The sequence below is a fragment of the Bos javanicus genome, chromosome 15 (assembly GCF_032452875.1).
Source record: "Bos javanicus breed banteng chromosome 15, ARS-OSU_banteng_1.0, whole genome shotgun sequence".
NCBI classification, from domain to species: Eukaryota; Metazoa; Chordata; class Mammalia; order Artiodactyla; family Bovidae; genus Bos; species Bos javanicus.
In genome coordinates, this window is record NC_083882.1 from 27,812,929 (window position 1) to 27,831,008 (window position 18,080).

Here is an 18,080-nt window from a genome sequence, read left to right on the forward strand (position 1 = left end):
CAAAGAAATTTACCTACAAATATTTTTATGTGCACAGAAAAAGACATGGAAGTACATATATCAAACTGTTCAGTTCAGTTCAGTCGCTCAGTCGTGTCCGACTCTTTGCGACCCCATGAATCGCAGCACGCCAGGCCTCCCTGTCCATCACCAACTCCTGGAGTTCACTCAGACTCACGTCCATCGAGTTGGTGATGCCATCCAGTCATCTCATCCTCTGTCGTCCCCTTCTCCTCCTGCCCCCAATCCCTCCCAGCATCAGGGTCTTTTCCAATGAGTCAACTCTTCGCATGAGGTGGCCAAAGTACTGGAGTTTCAGCTTTAGCATCAGTCCTTCCAATGAACACCCAGGACTGATCTCTTTTAGTAGTTAAATCTAGAGAACAAAACGTGAGAATGGGGGACTTTCTTTTTCTTTATAAACTTCTGCACAGACTGACATTTTTACATTACAATGAATTTTTTAAAAACTTAAAAAAAATAAATAAATAAAAACTTATCATTGTTTAGTTATAAAAGAACAAATACTGAGTGTTGGAAGTTTTAGCATAAAAGGCAAATACTTTCAAGAAGAAAGCTTCCTGGCTTTCCCTACAGCTACTTAACCTCAAAATCATATGACATTTGGAAAATATATCTTCACATTATCAAAATTTTCCTAAGAATTCTTAAGCAAAAATATGCCAATTTTTTGTCCTCCCCACATAGACCACTATATTCAATTTCCAGTGGCCCTCTGTTCAAAGCCGGTTCCAACCTAACTTCAAAAGTGAAGTGTCTAAACCAGACAAGAAATTTAGCAACATAACATCAAATATTGATATGGAACCCACATGTCCAAAATATGCCTAACAGTAACAGACAGCAACTGTTTAAGAGTAACTGCAAGTAACTCCATATCCACTTCAGTTTCAATTCTGAATCAGTTCTCACTAAACTGGAAAAAAGTTTTTTGAACCATTTGTCACCTCTGACTAAACGCAGGCTTCAGCCCCTAAATCGTTAAGTGTGGAAAAAGTACATGCCCTCAAGAACTGCCAGTGGAAGGGTTTTTCCAGAAAAAGCAGTTCGCACACACAGCAGGAAAATCTTGTACAGAGGGAACTTAGCTACCACTTTAATTCCCTCAACCAATTTAGAAACTACTGGAAGTAAATGACTAAGAAGTAAAACATATGAGAAAAGGCGAAAAAAAAATTTTTACATATTAAAAACACACAAAGTGGTTCAAATTTGTTTGTTTTTAAAAGTTGCCTTTTGCTGAAATTAGAATATTACCTTCTTCTGCTCTGGATGAAATGGAAATTAGTTTTCCTAGTTTTCTATAATGCACTTAGAAGTCTGTAGCTGCTATCATGAATTACATTAATATGACTACCCAGAGGTTTTCTTACTACTATACTTAGCAAAATGTATTACACGTAGGTTCGCCTAACTATTCTTCACATCATTAGACCTGAATTTAATAAATATATACTACTAGTTGTTGGAATCCAGCACCCTCACCTTTCCCTAATACTGTCGCTCAAACAAGTTGAAGCTAAAATAATCAGCATCTTTGTCTCAGAAGATATGACCATGACCACAATGAAACCTTAAACTGGTGAGGTTGGAATCCTTGCACAAAGCAAAGCAAAGATTCACTACCTTTCACCATTTATGTATAATAATAACTGGCACAGCACCTTGGTTTCTACAGCGTCCAGACACAGAACCCCTAAGCACGGCAGCACCCTCTGCTCAATCTAAATTCAGCTGCCAGGCTATCTGCAACCAAAACAAACTGTAGGACCTGGTTTCCCTTTTTCAAAAGGTAAACAATGGCTTTGGCCTGACTTATCAATAAAGATGTGAGTAAAAAGAATTATCAGGAGGAGAGCATTCCCAGGTTTTAAGTTCTTAAGTTCTCAGTGAAGTTTCTTAAGATTCCTCACTTAGAAGATAAAGACAAGCCTTGTCAAGTAACACTAGAAAGGCACACTCTACTCCAAGAAAAACAAAACAAAAACCTCTTCAGGTACACTGATAACTTTATTATACACCAATGGGCATATCATCAGAAAGATCTAGGGGGGAAAAATGTGCCTGTAAAAGTACAGCATTAAACATTCGGACTGGTCAAGAGAAAACAGGCTCAAAACTAAAGTCAAAATTCCTCAGTATTTTTAAGTTTGGGCTTGCTCCTGTCCCAAACAAGCTCCTAAGCTTGCTCTTGAGTGTAATTTGTCAGTAACTGCCAAGAAAAAAAAATTAAACAACACAGAGTGCTTGTTTTATCCAATTTATAACATACTTCTTTATCATCAGAGAAACACTAAAAGTTACATAACCCTACATCTTTTGTAATTATCTTCTAAAGACAATTACAAAGATAATTTATTTTCTAGAGACAATTATCTTTTCATTTTATTTTAAATAAAAACAGCATACAAATTTATGGTCTCCCTTTCTTAACTGCTTTTTCTTTATTTTTTGAGATTCAGTTCAGTCACTCAGTCGTGTCTGACTCTTTGCAACCCCATGGACTATAGCACGCGAGGCTTCCCTGTCCATCACCAACTCCCAGAGCTTCCTCAAACTCATGTCCATCGAGTCAGTGATGCCATCCAACCATCTCATCCTCTGTCCTCCCCTTCTCCTCCTGCCTTCAATCTTTCTGAGATTACTGACTCTCAAAACTGGATAACAGAGACTGCGGAGGAAATTTATTTTCTTCCAATTCAACTACCAGGCATTTTACCTTCAGCAGTAGTTTCGTGTTTAACCATCATTCACATTTCTTCTCTATGATAAATACTGCCACAGGTTAGGAGGAACAATACAATTTAGCTCAGTGGGTAAAGAATCTACCGGCAATGCTGGAGATACAGGAGGCATGAATTTGATCCTTGGGTCAGGAAGATCCCCTGGAGGAGGAAATGGCAACCTACTCCAGTACTCTTGCCTGAAAAATCCCATGGACAGAGGAGTCTGGCAGGGCACAGTTTGTGGAGTCACAAAGAGCAGGATATGTCCAAGCAACTAAGCACACAATATAACTGAGCATGTTATCTTTTTAGATTTTGTACTTATAATTTCTGGCTGCTACTCAGATCTTGATTGTCTACTCATAAATCTACAACAGCCTTTTTTGGAAAAGGCACAGAACTTCAACTTAAGTTCTTTCTACTTAGAAAAGGCAGAGTAATTAATAACTAAATGCCCTACAAATTGAGTTCTCTTAAAACACTCAAAATATTACTTATAGTTAATTAATAGATCTTAGGGGACAGCAGAGGATGAGATGGTTAGATAGCATCACTGATTCAATGGACACAAATTTGAGCAAACTCCAGGAGATGGTGGAGGACAGAGGAGCCTGGCGTGCTACAGTCCATGAGGTTACAAAGAGTCGGACACAATTTAGTAATAGATCATAAGTGCATTTGCCTTTTAATTGCTAAAAATCTTGTGCTGTAGAGAAATTAGATGGATCCCATAGAAAATAACTTGTCTCTTACCAATCCCTGGTGGCTCAATGGAAAAGAATCCTCCTGCAAGGCAGGAGCAATGGGAGGAAATGAATATTCCATTTTACTTACAGCAAGTTAGACAAGCTATAAACTTTTGAAAATCATGAGAAACAAATTTTAAAGCTTATACTGAAGTTCATTCAAGAGCATGGAAACTTAAGTATGCTATAAGGTAAACTATTGTTTGTAAAGGAGTTTATCAAAATTTATTATCTGTTTCATCAACAAAGGGGCTATTTTCACACAAATCTAGCACCTTTCTTCAATATCTTCAAATCTTTTGAAATCTTCATAAATTGATTTTAGTAAACTTTATCCCTTGAACTAAGATGGATTAATTTTTTTTTTTTAACTTGTATCAATCTAAGATTCCTGACATCTTTACACTAAGGAGGGAATCTGGTCTTCACTAGAAAACATGATCTTTCTATAAACCATGTTAGATACGGATGGGTATTACTGCACAGAAATTATTTTCTTTAATATTATTAAAATCTGATGATTAATAAACAAGACATTGCCACTGACCTGGGTACCTGAGAAGTAGCTGGAAGACAGTTTTCATGTGCTTCAGTTATGGGTTAAAGGCAAAGATTTCTTAGAAATGATACCAAAAGCACAATTCATAAGAGAACAAATGGATAAGCTGGAACTCAAAATAAAAACTCTTGCTCCTAAAAGACACTGTTGATACATGTATAACTGATTCACTTTGCTGTATACCTGATTCACTTTGCTGCACACCTGAAATTAACACTGTAAATCAACCTTCCCTTGTGGCTCAGACGGTAAAGAATCCACCTGCAATGCAGGAGACCTGTGTTCAATCCCTGCATTGGGAAAATCCCCTGGAGGAGGAAACGCAACTCACTCTAGTATTCTTGTCTGGAGAATTCCACAGACGGGGAGCCTGGCTGGCTTCCGGCCCATGGTGTTGCAAAGAATCAGACATGACTGAGCAACAAATCAACCAAACTCCAATAAAAATTTTTAATTAAAAAAAAAAAAGACACTGTTAAAAGGATGAAGAGATAAATCAAAGGAAGACAATCTTTGCGAAGCATTTATCAGATAAAGGACTTGTTTCAAGAATATATAAAGAATGCTCAAAACTCAACACTAAGAAAACAACCCAATTTTTTTAAATGGGCAAAAGATCTGAACAAGTATTACTACACTTCACCAAAGAAGAGAAACAGCTAGAAAGTAAGTAAGATGTCAATATCATTAGTTATTAGGAAAATGTAAATTAAAACCACAAGATAGCACTCCACAATGATTAGAACGGGAGTGGCCAAAACTTTATCATCCTAGTGTTGGTGAGGATAAGAAGAAACAAGAACCCTCATACACTGCTAGACAGAATGTAAGACAGTACAGCCGCTCTGGAAGACAATTTGGCAGTTTCTTAAAAAGTTAAGCACACACCTACCAACCATATGATCCAGCCATTCCACTCCAAGGTGTTTACCCAAGAGGATAAAATATAAGTCTACCCAATATTTCACATCAAGTTCATAGCAGCTTTATTCATAATAGCCAAAATCTACAAACAATTCAAGTGTTAGATACAGATGAATGCATAAGCAAATCCTCTTACAGTCCTTACAATGCAACAGTGCTCCCACATACCACTCAGCAATAAAAAGCAACAAACCACAGATAAAGGCAGCAACAATGAAGGATCCTAAACACAGGATGCTAATGAAAGAAGAGCACATCCTGGCTAAGACTGTTTACACGAGAGTCCAGAAAAGGAAAAGCTAACCTATGATGACAGCAAATCAATGAATTTATAGGGGTAAAGAGGGGTGAGAATGAATGCAAAGGGCACAGAAGGAACCTCTGGGAATAACAGAAAAGTTCTTACATCTTGATTATATGACCACTATTTGGATGAGTTTGTCTGTCAAAATGCAAATCATATAAAACAGTTCAATTTTACTGAATGCAAATTATACATCAATCAAGTTGATTAAGAATATTAAAATTTTATTTGGGAGAAAAAAATCTATAAAATTATCATGTTTCCTAAGGTGTTTATAGTACTTTCCACTCGATACTTTCAGATCATTGACACAAAAAAAAAAATCTCAGAAAAGGCTGGGATTATCATCCCATTCTATAAACCGCAGGGCGTTGGGGAAGTAAGATACGTAGTGATAGCAGTCAGAGCGTGAGTTAGGGGCATAACATTACAACGGGCAGGTTTATCAATGGTAACAAAACAACTACCACCAAACAGACAGGACGGGATAAACAAAGTGTTGGGTCCTGATCTGCTGAAAAAACTGCCAAGAACCACATTTAAAACCTAAGGGTTGGGAATTCCCTGGAGGTCCACTGGTTAGGACGCCACACTTCTATTGCAGGGAGCACTGGTTTGATCCCTGGTTGAGAAACAGGATTCCGCATGCAGGATGTGGGATGTGGCTGAAAAAATAAAGAAAGAAAAAGAGAAAAAGGAAAAAAAAATAATAAGGGCAAAGAAAAATATATAGTCCCAAGAAGAAGGTGGGGCAAGAAAATGCAGAAAATGCCTAAAGTCAACATTGAGCACTACACAACTCAAAACAAATACCTTTAATATAAAGTGAAGGGAGAAGAGGAGTTCAACACCCAAGATACTGATCTGAACCCAGATCTGCCACTGTGTCACACTTTATTAAGGTTACTGACCCTGGGAGATAGTGAAAGACAGGGAAGCCTGGCATGCTGCAGTCCATAGGGTCGCAGAGTCGGACAAGACTTAGCAACTGATTGACAAAACCTCTGGGCACCCCAGTGTCCCTCCCCTTTTTGAAACAGAATAAATTATGGTCTCTGAATAACCCTTTTGAGACACTGCAAAAAATAAAGAATTTTTGTGAAAACAAATTTAAGTTATACAGGAAAGTTATATTCTCCATGCAAAAAGCATGCAGCTAAGAATATCTAAAATATCATCAAACCAAATTAATAACTAGGTATATTAAGAGTCAAAAATGGTACTGCACCGCAAAATGGCTCCCTATAGACTACAAAAGCAAGCCCAACTGCCTCAGCTAAAAAGTCATGTCTTTCATGAAAGTGACCCAATCTCATCTATCTAAAACATCTCATATATCAATCCAAATTCATTTACTTTCCCCAAACGTAGTATCTTCCCTCCTTGGACACACTGTGCCCCTACTTCTGTCAGCAATCCAACTCTTCTACTGTGTTTAAAGGTGATCCCAAAGTCGCTGCCCTAATAAAAACTGCTTATCCTTCCCTGGTGGCTCAGACGGTAAAGCGTCTGTCTACAATGCAGGAGACCCAGGTTCGATCCCTGGGTTGGGAAGATCCCCTGGAGAAGGAAATGGCAATCCACTCCAGGACTATTGCCTGGGAAATCCCATGGACAGAGGAGCCTGGTAGGCTACAGTCCACGGGGTCCCAAAGAGTTGGACACAACTGAGCGACTAAACTGAACTGAAATGATCCCTGGGGGGAAGATAAATTAGGAGGCTAAGATTAACATCTTAGTGAACAAAAACGTTCACTCCTTTTTCTTAATTTCTAGTGCTTGCTCAGAACTATAAAATGTGGCATTTAATTTTAAACCATATTTTCCTGTTCTCTAATCTTGTACTGCTTTTTAAATCAGTGTTTCTTCACCTACAGAAAGGAAGAGACTTGGAGACGGACAGTATGACTTCCATCCTGGGGTAAGGCACCCCACTGTTGGAAAGACGAAAGTAGAGCTTGTTGCTTTCTCAATGATACTGTATTACAGACAGTTTCCCAACTCGAGGGGATGAAAATCTTAAACCAAATTCCATTTCGGCAACATCAGCAAGAATCTATAGTTTTACTTACTCTATCTGGAGTTAGTAAGTACTGCTCAAAATTCTCCAAGCGAGGCTTCTACAGTGCTTGAACCAAGAACTTCCAGATGTTCAAGTTGGATTTAGAAAAGGCAGAGGAACCAGAGATCAAATTGCCAAGATCTATTGGATCACAGAAAAAGCAAGAAAGTTCCAGAAAAACATCTGCTTCACTGACTACTCCAAAGCCTTTGACTCTGGATCACAACAAACTCTGGAAAATTCTTAAGGAGATGGGAACACCAGACCACCTTACCTGCCTCCTGAGAAAACTGTATGCAGGGCAAGAAGCAGACTTATGGACATGGGGAGGGTGAGATGCTATGTAAAGAGTAACATGGAAACTTACATTCAGTTCAGTTCAGTTCAGTTCAGTTGCTCAGTCGTGTCCGACTCTTAGCGACCCCATGAATCGCAGCATGCCAGGCCTCCCTGTCCCTCACCAACTCCCAGAGTTCACCCAAACTCATGTGCATCGAGTCGGTGATGCCACCCAATCATCTCATCCTCTGTCATCCCCTTCTCCTCCTGCCCCCAATCCCTCCCAGCATCAGGGTCTTTTCCAACGAGTCAACTCTTCTCATGAGGTAGCCAAAGTTTCAGCCTCAACATCAGCCCTTCCAATGAACACCCAGGACTGGTCTCCTTTAGGAAACTTACATTACCATATGTAAAATAGATAGCCAACGGGAATTTGCTGTACGTCTCAGGAAACTCAAATGGGGCTGGGGGGCGGGGCGGGCAGGGCTCTGTATCAACCTAGAGGGGTGGGATCGGGAGGGAGATGGGAAGGAGTTTCAAAAGGGAGGGGATATATGTATACCTATGGCTGATTTATGTTGAGGTCTGACAGAAAACGGCAAAATTCTGTAAAGCAATTATCCTTCAATAAGAAATAATTAATTTTAATTTTAAAAAATTAAGAAAAAAAAGAAGCAACAGTTAGAACCAGACATGGAACAATGGACTGGTTTCAAATTGGGAAAGGAGTCCATCAAGGCTGTATACTGTCACCCTGCTTATTTAACTTATATGTAGAATACATCATGCCAAATGCCGGGCTGGACAAAGCACAAGCTGGAATCAAGACTGACAGGAGAAATATCAATAACCTCAGATATGCAGATGACACTACCCACATGGCAGAAAGTGAAGAACTAAAGAACCTCTTGATGAAAGTGAAAGAGGAGAGTGAAAAAGCTGGCTTAAAAGTCAACATTCAAAAAACTAAGATCATGGCATCCGGTCCCATTACTCCATGGCAAATAGATGGAGAAACAATGGAAACACTGACAGACTTTATTTTCTTGGGCTCCAAAATCTCTGCAGATGGTGATTGCAGCCATGAAATTAAAAGACGTTTATTCCGTGGGAGAAAAACTATGACCAACCTAGACAGCATATTAAAACGCAGAAACATTACTGGCCAACAAAGGTCCGTCTAGTCAAAGCTATATGGTTTTTCCAGTATTCATGTATGGACATGAGAGTTGGACCATAAAGAAAGCTGAGCGAGACTCTTGAGAGTCCATTGGACTACAACATCCAGTCAATCCTAAAGGAAATGAGTCCTGAATAGTCATTGGAAGGACTGATGCTGAAGCTGCAATACTTTGGCCACCTGATGCAAAGAACCGACTCATTGGAAAGCATCACCCTGATGCTGGAAAAGATTGAAGGCGGGAAGAGGAGGGGATGACAGAGGATGAGATGGTCGGATGGCATCACTGACTCAATGGACATGAGTTTCTGCAAGCTCTGGGAGTTGGTGATGGACACGGAAGAATAGTGTGCTGCAGTCCATGGGGTTTCAAAGAGTCGGACACGACTGAGGGACAGAACTGAACTGAACTCATCTGGAGTTAAGCTGGAAGAAGCCAGAAGTGTGGTTGTGGTGGTGGTTGACTCGCGAAGTCATGTTCGACTCTTGCGACCCCATGGACTGTAGCCTACCAGGCTCCTCTGTCCATGGGATTTTTCAGGCAAGAATACTGGAGTGGATTGCCATTTCCTTCTCCAAGGAATCTTCCCAACCCAGGAATCGAATTCAGGTCTCCTGCATTGTTGACAGATTCTTTACTGACTGAGCAATGAGGGAAGCCCAGAAGTGTAGGTTTGACAATTCTATATCTAAGTTGTTAGGCTTTTTAGTTTTTTTGTGGATTTCTTTTGCTTTTTTTTTTTTTTTAGTTGTCATTATAATGAGAATTTTCAAATACACACATAAGTAGAAAGAAAGAAACTGTATAGTGACCCTCCTGTACCCATCAGACAGCTACAAAACTATAAACACATAGCCATTTGTACCTATATTCCTGACCTCTTTTTCCTTCCTCTCCCCAGCAGATCCCAGACACCATATAATGTCATCCACATTACATGAGTATAAATTTCTAAAAGGTAAGTACTTTTTTCTTTTGAACACAACTATAACATTACTATTCTACCTAAAAAGATAATAATTCCTTAGCATTAAATATCTAGTCAATGTTCAAATCTCTTTATTGTCATATAATAATTGTTAAATATTTTGGGCACAAATTGTAAAAATAACATAATGTACCTCTATGTACCCAATATTAAATAATAAAACATTACAAAAAATTACAAAAAAAAAAATTGTTTATTAGAAAAGGTTTTCTCATTGATTTAAAAAAATAATAAAAGGTTGAGGAAAAGGATACATTTAAAAAAAATAAATAAATAAAACATTACACAAACAATTGAAACTCATTTGAAGTACTTCTCATACAATTTTTTAATCAAATGGTCTGTTTAAGTCAGGATCTCAGATTACTTCAGGAGAAAAAAATGGTTTATTCTCTCCTGCTCTTTGGCCTTCCTTCAATTTCACAGCCAAACTCTCTTAATTTTTAGGAGTATGCAGAAGGGCATTTCCATCTCTCAGGACCCACTACTCTCCTTCTCAATCAAGAAAACAGCCCTTCTCAGGCCTTATACTGAAGTCTGCCATTACCTCAGAGCTTTCAGCACAGTCAGAAAAACATTTAGTCCAATGGCACAGCCTCCTTCCTCCACAGGTAAGCTGCCACATTTCATTTACTACTCCATGGAATTTTTTTAAACATTTTATTTATTTTTAATTGAAGGACAATTGCTTTATAATTATTGTGTTTGTTTCTGCCATCGAAAAAGTTTTGAACTCCACTGTCTTATAAATGTAAATAATGCAAGCCCCATTAAATGATTACTTTTCCGTTTCTATGACTATCTCAGGAGCTCAATTTTAAGTTCTTACATTGTCAGCTTCCCATTTTAAGTTAAGCTACTATTAAGTTAAGTAACTTACTTAAAATGACTATTAAGTTACTTCGTGAACTAAGGCACAGTACGTAGGGCATTTAAACCCAGAAAATTATAGGCACAATGCAGACAGGTCAACACTGGGTTGGCTCTCTTCCTTAGCCGTGAAATTCATCACTCACTAGCCACAAAGGGAACCAAGGAAGACGCTATATAATAATCAGCTCAAAAACAAACTCTTCACTAGAAAATAATATAAATGCAGACAGCTAATCATTGGGGTTATTTTCTTTCATTGTGACTACAGCTTAATACAAGTAGATAGCAAACGTTAGGTGAACAACTGGGAGATAAGAGGGGGAAAAAGCATAATCTTTCTAACTACTTCTAAACTCCAAGAGCTAGTAACTTGGACATTCAGCAGGGACTGATGAATCAAAACCCCTTTATTATCCACATGCTTGGACTTAGCATTGTGCAGGACAAAAATCAACATGGCAGTCTCTGTCTTTGAGGAACTTACACTTGCAACACTTGCAAAAAACCTACTTGCAAAAGTAGGGAGTCAAGAAATACCTGGAATAACAGGCAAATTTGGCCTTGGAGTACAGAATGAAGCAGGCAAAGGCATTAATAATAGAGTTTTGCCAAGAGAACACACTGGTCATAGCAAACACCCTCTTCCAACAACACAAGAGACGACTCTACATATGGATATCACCAGGTGGTCCACACCGAAATCAGACTGATTATATTATTTGCAGCCAACAATGGAGAAGCTCTATACAGTCAGCAAAAACAAGACCAGGAGCTGGCTGTGGCTCAGATCATGAACTCCTTATTGCCAAATTCAGACTTAAACTGAAGAAAGTAGGGAAAACCACCAGACCATTCAGATACGACCTAAATCAAATCCCTTACGATTATACAGTGGAAATGACAAACAGATGCAAGGGATCAGAGCTGATAAACAGAGTACCTGAGAACTATGGATGGAGGTTCGTGACATTGTTTGTACAGGAGGCAGGGATGAATACCATCCCCAAGAAAAAGAAATTTAAAAAGGCAAAATGGTTGTCTGAGGAGGCCTTACAAATAGCTGTGAAAAGAGAAGCTAAAGGCAAAGGAGAAAAGGAAAGATACACCCATTTGAATGCAGAGTTCCAAAGAATAGCAAGGAGAGATAAGAAAGCCTTCCTCAGTGATCAGTGCAAAGAAATAGAGGAAAACAATAGAATGGGAAAGACTAGAGATCTCGTCAAGAAAATTAGAGATACCAAGGGAACGTTTCATGCAAAGATGGGCACAATAAAGGACAGAAATGGTATGACCTAACAAAAGCAGAAGATATTAAGAAGTGGCAAGAATATACAGAAGAACTATACAAAATAGATCTTCACGACCCAGATAACCACAATGGTGTGATCACTCACCTAGAGCCAGACATCCTGGAATGCAAAGTCAAGTGGGCCTTAGGAAGCATCACTATGCACAAAGCTAGTGGAGGTGACAGAATTCCAGTTGAGCTATTTCAAATCCTAAAAGATGATGCTGTGAAAGTGCTACACTCCATATGCCAGCAAATTTGGAAAACTCAGCAGTGGCCAGAGGACTGGAAAACGTCAGTTTTCATTCCAATCCCAAAGAAAGGCAATGCCAAAGAATGTTCAAACTACCACACAACTGCACTCATCTCACACACTAGTAAAGTAATGCTCAAAATTCTCCAAGCCAGGCTTCACCAGCACGTGAACAGAGAACTTCCAGATGTTCAAGCTGGATTTAGAAAAGGCAGAGGAACCAGAAATCAAATTGCCAACATCCGCTGGATCATCAAAAAAGCAAGAAAGTTCCAGAAAAACATCTACTGCTTTATTGACTATGTCAAAGCCTTTGTGTGGATCACAATAAACTCTGGAAAATTCTTAAAGAGATGGGAATACCAGACCACCTGACTGGCCTCTTGAGAAATCTGTATACAGGTCACGAAGCAACAGTTAGAACTGGACATGGAACAACAGACTGGTTCCAAATAGGGAAAGGAGTATGTCAAGGCTGTATATTGTCACCCTGATTGTTTAACTTATATGCGGAGTACATGATGAGAAACGCGGGGCTGGATGAAGCACAAGCTGGAATCAAGATTGCCGGGAGAAATATCAATAACCTCAGATATGCAGATGACACCACCCTTATAGCAGAAAGCGAAGAAGAACTAAAGAGCCTCTTTATGAAAGTGAAAGAGGAGAGTGAAAAAGTTGGCTTAAAGCTCAACATTCAGAAAACTAAGATCATGGCATCCGGTCCCATTACTTCATGGCAAATAGATGGGGAAACAGTGACAAACTTTATCTTTTTGGGCTCCAAAATCTCTGCAGATGGTGATTGCAGCCATGAAATTAAAAGACGCTTGCCCCTTGGAAGAAAAGTTATGAGCAACCTAGACAGCATATTAAAAAGCAGAGACATTACTTTGCCAACAAATGTCCGTCTAGTCAAAGCTATTGTTTTTCCAGTATTCATGTATGGATGTGAGAGTTGGATTATAAAGAAAGCTGAGCGCCAGAGATTGATGTTTTTGAATCGTGGTTTCAAAAGCACAAGAAGAAGACTCTTGTGAGAGTCTCCACAAGAAGATTCTTGTGGAGAAGACTCTTGAGAGTCCCTTGGACTGCAAGGAGATCTGACCAGTCCATCCTAAACGAGATCAGTCCTGAATATTCACTGGAAGGACTGATGCTGAAGCTGAAACTCTAATACCTTAGCCACCTAATGTGAAGAACTGACTCATTTGAAAAGACCCTGATGCTGGGAAAGATTGAAGGTGGGAGGAGAAGGGGACGACAGAGGATGAGATGGCTGGATGGCATCACCGACTCAATGGACCTAAGTTTGAGTAAACTCCAGGAGTTGGTGACGGACAGGGAGGCCTGGCGTGCTGCAGTCCATAGGGTGGCGAAGAGTCAGACGCGACCAAACTGAACTGAACTGACACTCTGGTAAAACTAGATTAATGTATGTTTATAAGCACTAAATTGTGTAAAGCAGATTTAAAGCAGTGGAGCTCATAAAAGGGATGGGTCAACAGAGGTTAAAGAAAGTCAAAGAAAATGATGTGAAGGTCAGAAGAGCTGAACCTTGAAGGCAGGGCATAGCAGGATCAGCAACACTAGGATACACTGTAAAGTCATGAGGGTACAGACCGTAAGCCCGGCACACAGCCTGGAACGTTTAAATATCTGTGGATGAATAGGACAAGGAAAAATGGAAAAGAAAAGGAGAAGAAGAAAAGAATAGGCATTCCAGATAAGAGATTATTTTTTAAATAAGATTAAACATGGCAATTTCATGAGGCAATAAGGAAACACAGAATGGTAAGAAATTAGGTAAAAATAGGTAAAATGAACCCTACCCATTCACGATTTTAAAAGTCAAAGACCAAAAAGATACATGCACACCAATGTTCACTGCTGCACTGTTTATAATAGCCAAGACATGGAAACAACCTAAATGTCCATCCACAGAGGAATGGATAAGGAAGATGTGATGTGTGTACACACACACAGACATACACACACTAGAATATTACTCAGCCATTAAAAAGAATGAAATAAGGCCATTTGCAGCAACATGGATGGATGTAGAGACTGTCAAACTGAGTCAAGTAAGTCAGACAAAGAAGGAGAAATATCATATGGCATCCCTTATATGTGGAATCTAAAAAGAAATGATACAAATGAACTTACAAAACAGAAAGAGACTCACAAACTTAGAAAACAAACTATGGTTGCTGGTTAAGGACTTTGGGAAGGCCATGTACACACTGCTATATCTAAAATGGATAACCAACAAAAACCTATTGTGTAGCACAGGGAACTGTGCTCAGTGTTATGTGGCAGCCTGGATGGGAGGGGGTTTGGGGGAGAATGGATGCAGGCATACGTGTGGCTGAGTCCCTTCCCTGTTCACCGGAAACTATCACAGCATTGTTAATCAGCTACACCCCAACACAGAATGTTTTTGGTGTTAAAAAATAAACTTAAATTTTAAAAAGTCAATGAAAGAGATATAAAACTGATCTCATATTAAATACCAAAATGAGTATGTCCAGAAAGCACATTCTGTTATGTCTCCACTTTTCAAGAACACTAATAAAAAGCGTAAATAGCCATTTTTCCTTAAATGGTCATTCATCTTTGTCATATTATTGGGCATAACCTAGAAACCATGTTAATATTTCCCCAGAGAAGAACTAATACCACTAGCTGGTACAGATGAGTAATTTTTTTCCTGAGTATTTTTACTATCTGGAAATGTGACTGGGTTATCACTAAGGTCAGCCTCTTTGGTAGTTGTGTAATCAAATGTCGGAGACACACCACAATTAAAGCAAGAGACGGCTGAGGGCAACCCAGCACAAAAGCCAGTGACTAATGCTGAATCACAGCTTCCAAGTGCTGCTTCACCATAATGTCAACCCCACATACTAACATCCCCTTCAGTGGTCCTTGGAAGTACATCAAAAGTATCATCCAATAACTCTTCTCCAATATTTTGCACGATAATGCTAAAGAATTAAGAGTAATAAAATCTAGTAGAGTCTTCAGCCTATAAGCCAAACTTTGTTAAGTGAAGGAAATTCTTACCTCCTCAAACTTCACAATTGGAGAAGAATTCATGATTATGGCATACACTCTGTGTATATAATAGATCCCCCAGATATTCCTCCCCGACAAAAATTCCAGGTCCTGGCTACCTACCACCAGCTATGGTCTTCAGCATGTGTGTGTGTGTGTGTGTGTGTGTGTGTGTGTTAGTCGCTCAGTCATGCCCAACTCTGTGACCCCATGGACTGTAGCCTGCCAAGTTCCTCTGTCTGTGGAATTCACCAGGCAAGAATACTGGAGGGGGTTGCCATTTCCTTCTCCAGGATGGTCTTCAGTGGCAGCTGTATAATCTCTGTAGAAGGACTTCAGAAACTGAAGTCTAATGAGGGAAGGGGACGGTGGCGATTACATGATAAAGCTACATACGCATGGTAAGTGCACTACTTTCATTCACATTATAAGCATATTTAGAGTGAGTCTGGCAGCTGTTAACATCGCCAGTCATTTTCCTTAGCATTCCTTCTACTCCTCCAGCCTGAATCATGCAAAACAGGCAAGCTGTCTGGTTATACACTAACACTGTTACAATGACAGTGATAGAATTCTGGTTATTTTTAATTTCACTTTTCAATTTGGGTGCCTAACACCTGGCATAATGGAAAGAACAAGAGCCTTGGAGTCATACTGACCTACTTATAAATCTCAGCTCTACCGCTTAAAAGATATGTGACCTTGAACAAGTTACACAACTGAACCTCAGTTTCCTTTATGGAAACTAGGTATAACAACAGCCTCTTTGCAAAACTGTTGAGAGGTTAAGCATGAAATTACGTGTAGTATCCAGAACACAATAGGCACTTAGCTTATGGTAATTATGACGGAAGGCTGGTGAACACGCCTATACTCAGGTTTCCGAATAGTATTAACTCTATAATGAAAGCCTTTTCAGCCTCATTCTCTCTAGTCCACTTGTGAGATGACTTACCTACCCTTTTATAATCTCACCTGGTCTCTAGAGGAAAAAGGCTCCCTTCCAGAAATCAGTCTTGAGGTCAAAACTGGCTTGACCTCACAGCCAACTCCTTGCAATGCTATCATGTCCTGCCTGGCTCTGGGGCCTCTAGAAAATCTCTATTGCCTATTTCTGTTTCATTGCCTTAGGCTACATGCATTCTCTTACCAGATTTCGAATTTCAGTTTTGTCCCCCAGTCTATTCTAGGGCACTCTGAAGTATCCAGTTTCTCAAGAAGTACCACGTTTTGGACTGCTATACTACTATACTCCAAGAGGGCAGTCAACCCAGCATGTTCTGCCAGTGCCTAAAACCTCTATCTCTGTCACAGGCGGAATGCCAGCTCTTCTCTCCCAGCAAATGGGATCCCAACTTCTAGAACAACAGGTGCATCCCTCTCTCTCTACTTCATCTTATTCTCCCACCATTCCCCTATATCCCACAACAGGAGGGAAAAGTGGAAAGATAATTCAAATCAGAGTCAAAAGACCTTGATTCTTCTACTTTATCTCTGTTACTCAAATTTGTTCTTCTTTGTAAAATTCTGTGCTTATCTCACAAGATCGAAGTAAGGCTCAAATAAGATATTTGTGAATACGTTATGCAGATCTAGGATATTACTATAACTATTACAAGTCTCTATTATGACTTAACATTTTTTTTTTAATATAAAACCCTAACATTTATCTCCTCTAGCATTATTTATATTAGCAAAGGATAAGAAGTAACTCAAATAGCCATCCATTAGGGGACTAACCAAAAAAATACGTGATACATCCTTTCATAGGAATACTATATAGCATTTTTTTTAATTAGAAAGCTTCTTATATAGCTACAGGTCATAATCCTGAAGATATAATAGTGAAAAAAGATGCAGATCAGTAAGAATAATTTACTACAATTTTTTTTAAAAGAGGGGGTACAGTAAACAGATACACACATTTACTTGTAAACACATAAAATATCAGAATATAGATAAGACACTTCCCTGATGGCTCAGTGGTAAAGAATCTGCCTGGCAATGCAGAAGATGTGGGTTGGATCCCTCAGTCAGGAAGATCCCCTAGAGAAGGAAATGGCAACCCATTCCAGAATCTTGCATGGGAAATCCCAAGGACAGAGGAGCCTGGCAAGCTACAGTCCATGGCACTACAAAAGAGTCAGACACAACTCAGCAACTCAACAAGCAATCTAAGACACCAATAATACTGACTGTATCTGGATCCAGATAGCCACGGCGTATGTGCAAGAAGAAAACTTTTCTGTGTATTTCTCTCTTTTGTAGCTCTTAAATTTTTGAACCCCTAGCCTGTGGATGGGACAGGAAAACCATCTCTTCATACAACTATAAGCCTAAGAAACAATATGACCATTAGGGAGGATGACAGCGTATCTGACAACTCATTTCCAGGGCCAGCCTCAACTTCACAATTACTACCACCTAAAATAAACTACATACCCTTCCATGATCTCACTCCTTAAAGTGACCAGAGATAATTTATTCCTTCCAGTCAAACTTCCTGACTACGTTATTGTGTGCCCACGTACTATGCACTTCCACACTCAACGCTATTTATAAAACTTATTGTCTTAAGGGATCTACTGCAAACTCTTTGAAGGGCCCTCTGAACCATAACATTTTCCACCTTCAAGTCTGGTTAGGAATCATTCCAATGCCAACTTTACTGAACCAAAGACTGAGTTCTTCCTCTTAATTACTCCAGGTTCACCACAGGATCCAAGTAAGTCATTCATCTGAGTCTCCATGGTTAAACGACTCTACTGCAGATCATCCCCTGACTTAGAGAAGAGTGAATTCTGTTCATTTCGTCTAAT

The 18,080-nt window shown here is 39.3% G+C and overlaps 1 protein-coding gene and 1 non-coding gene across 5 annotated transcripts in view; one reads left to right on the plus strand and one right to left on the minus strand.

The window, feature by feature from the left end:
• SIK3 (SIK family kinase 3) overlaps window positions 1–18,080 on the minus strand; it is a 267,644-nt gene that overhangs the window by 223,960 nt on the left and 25,604 nt on the right. The window lies entirely within an intron of this gene.
• Window positions 6,763–6,834, plus strand: TRNAC-ACA (transfer RNA cysteine (anticodon ACA)). Its single transcript has one exon. It is a non-coding gene; the product is annotated as a tRNA-Cys (tRNA).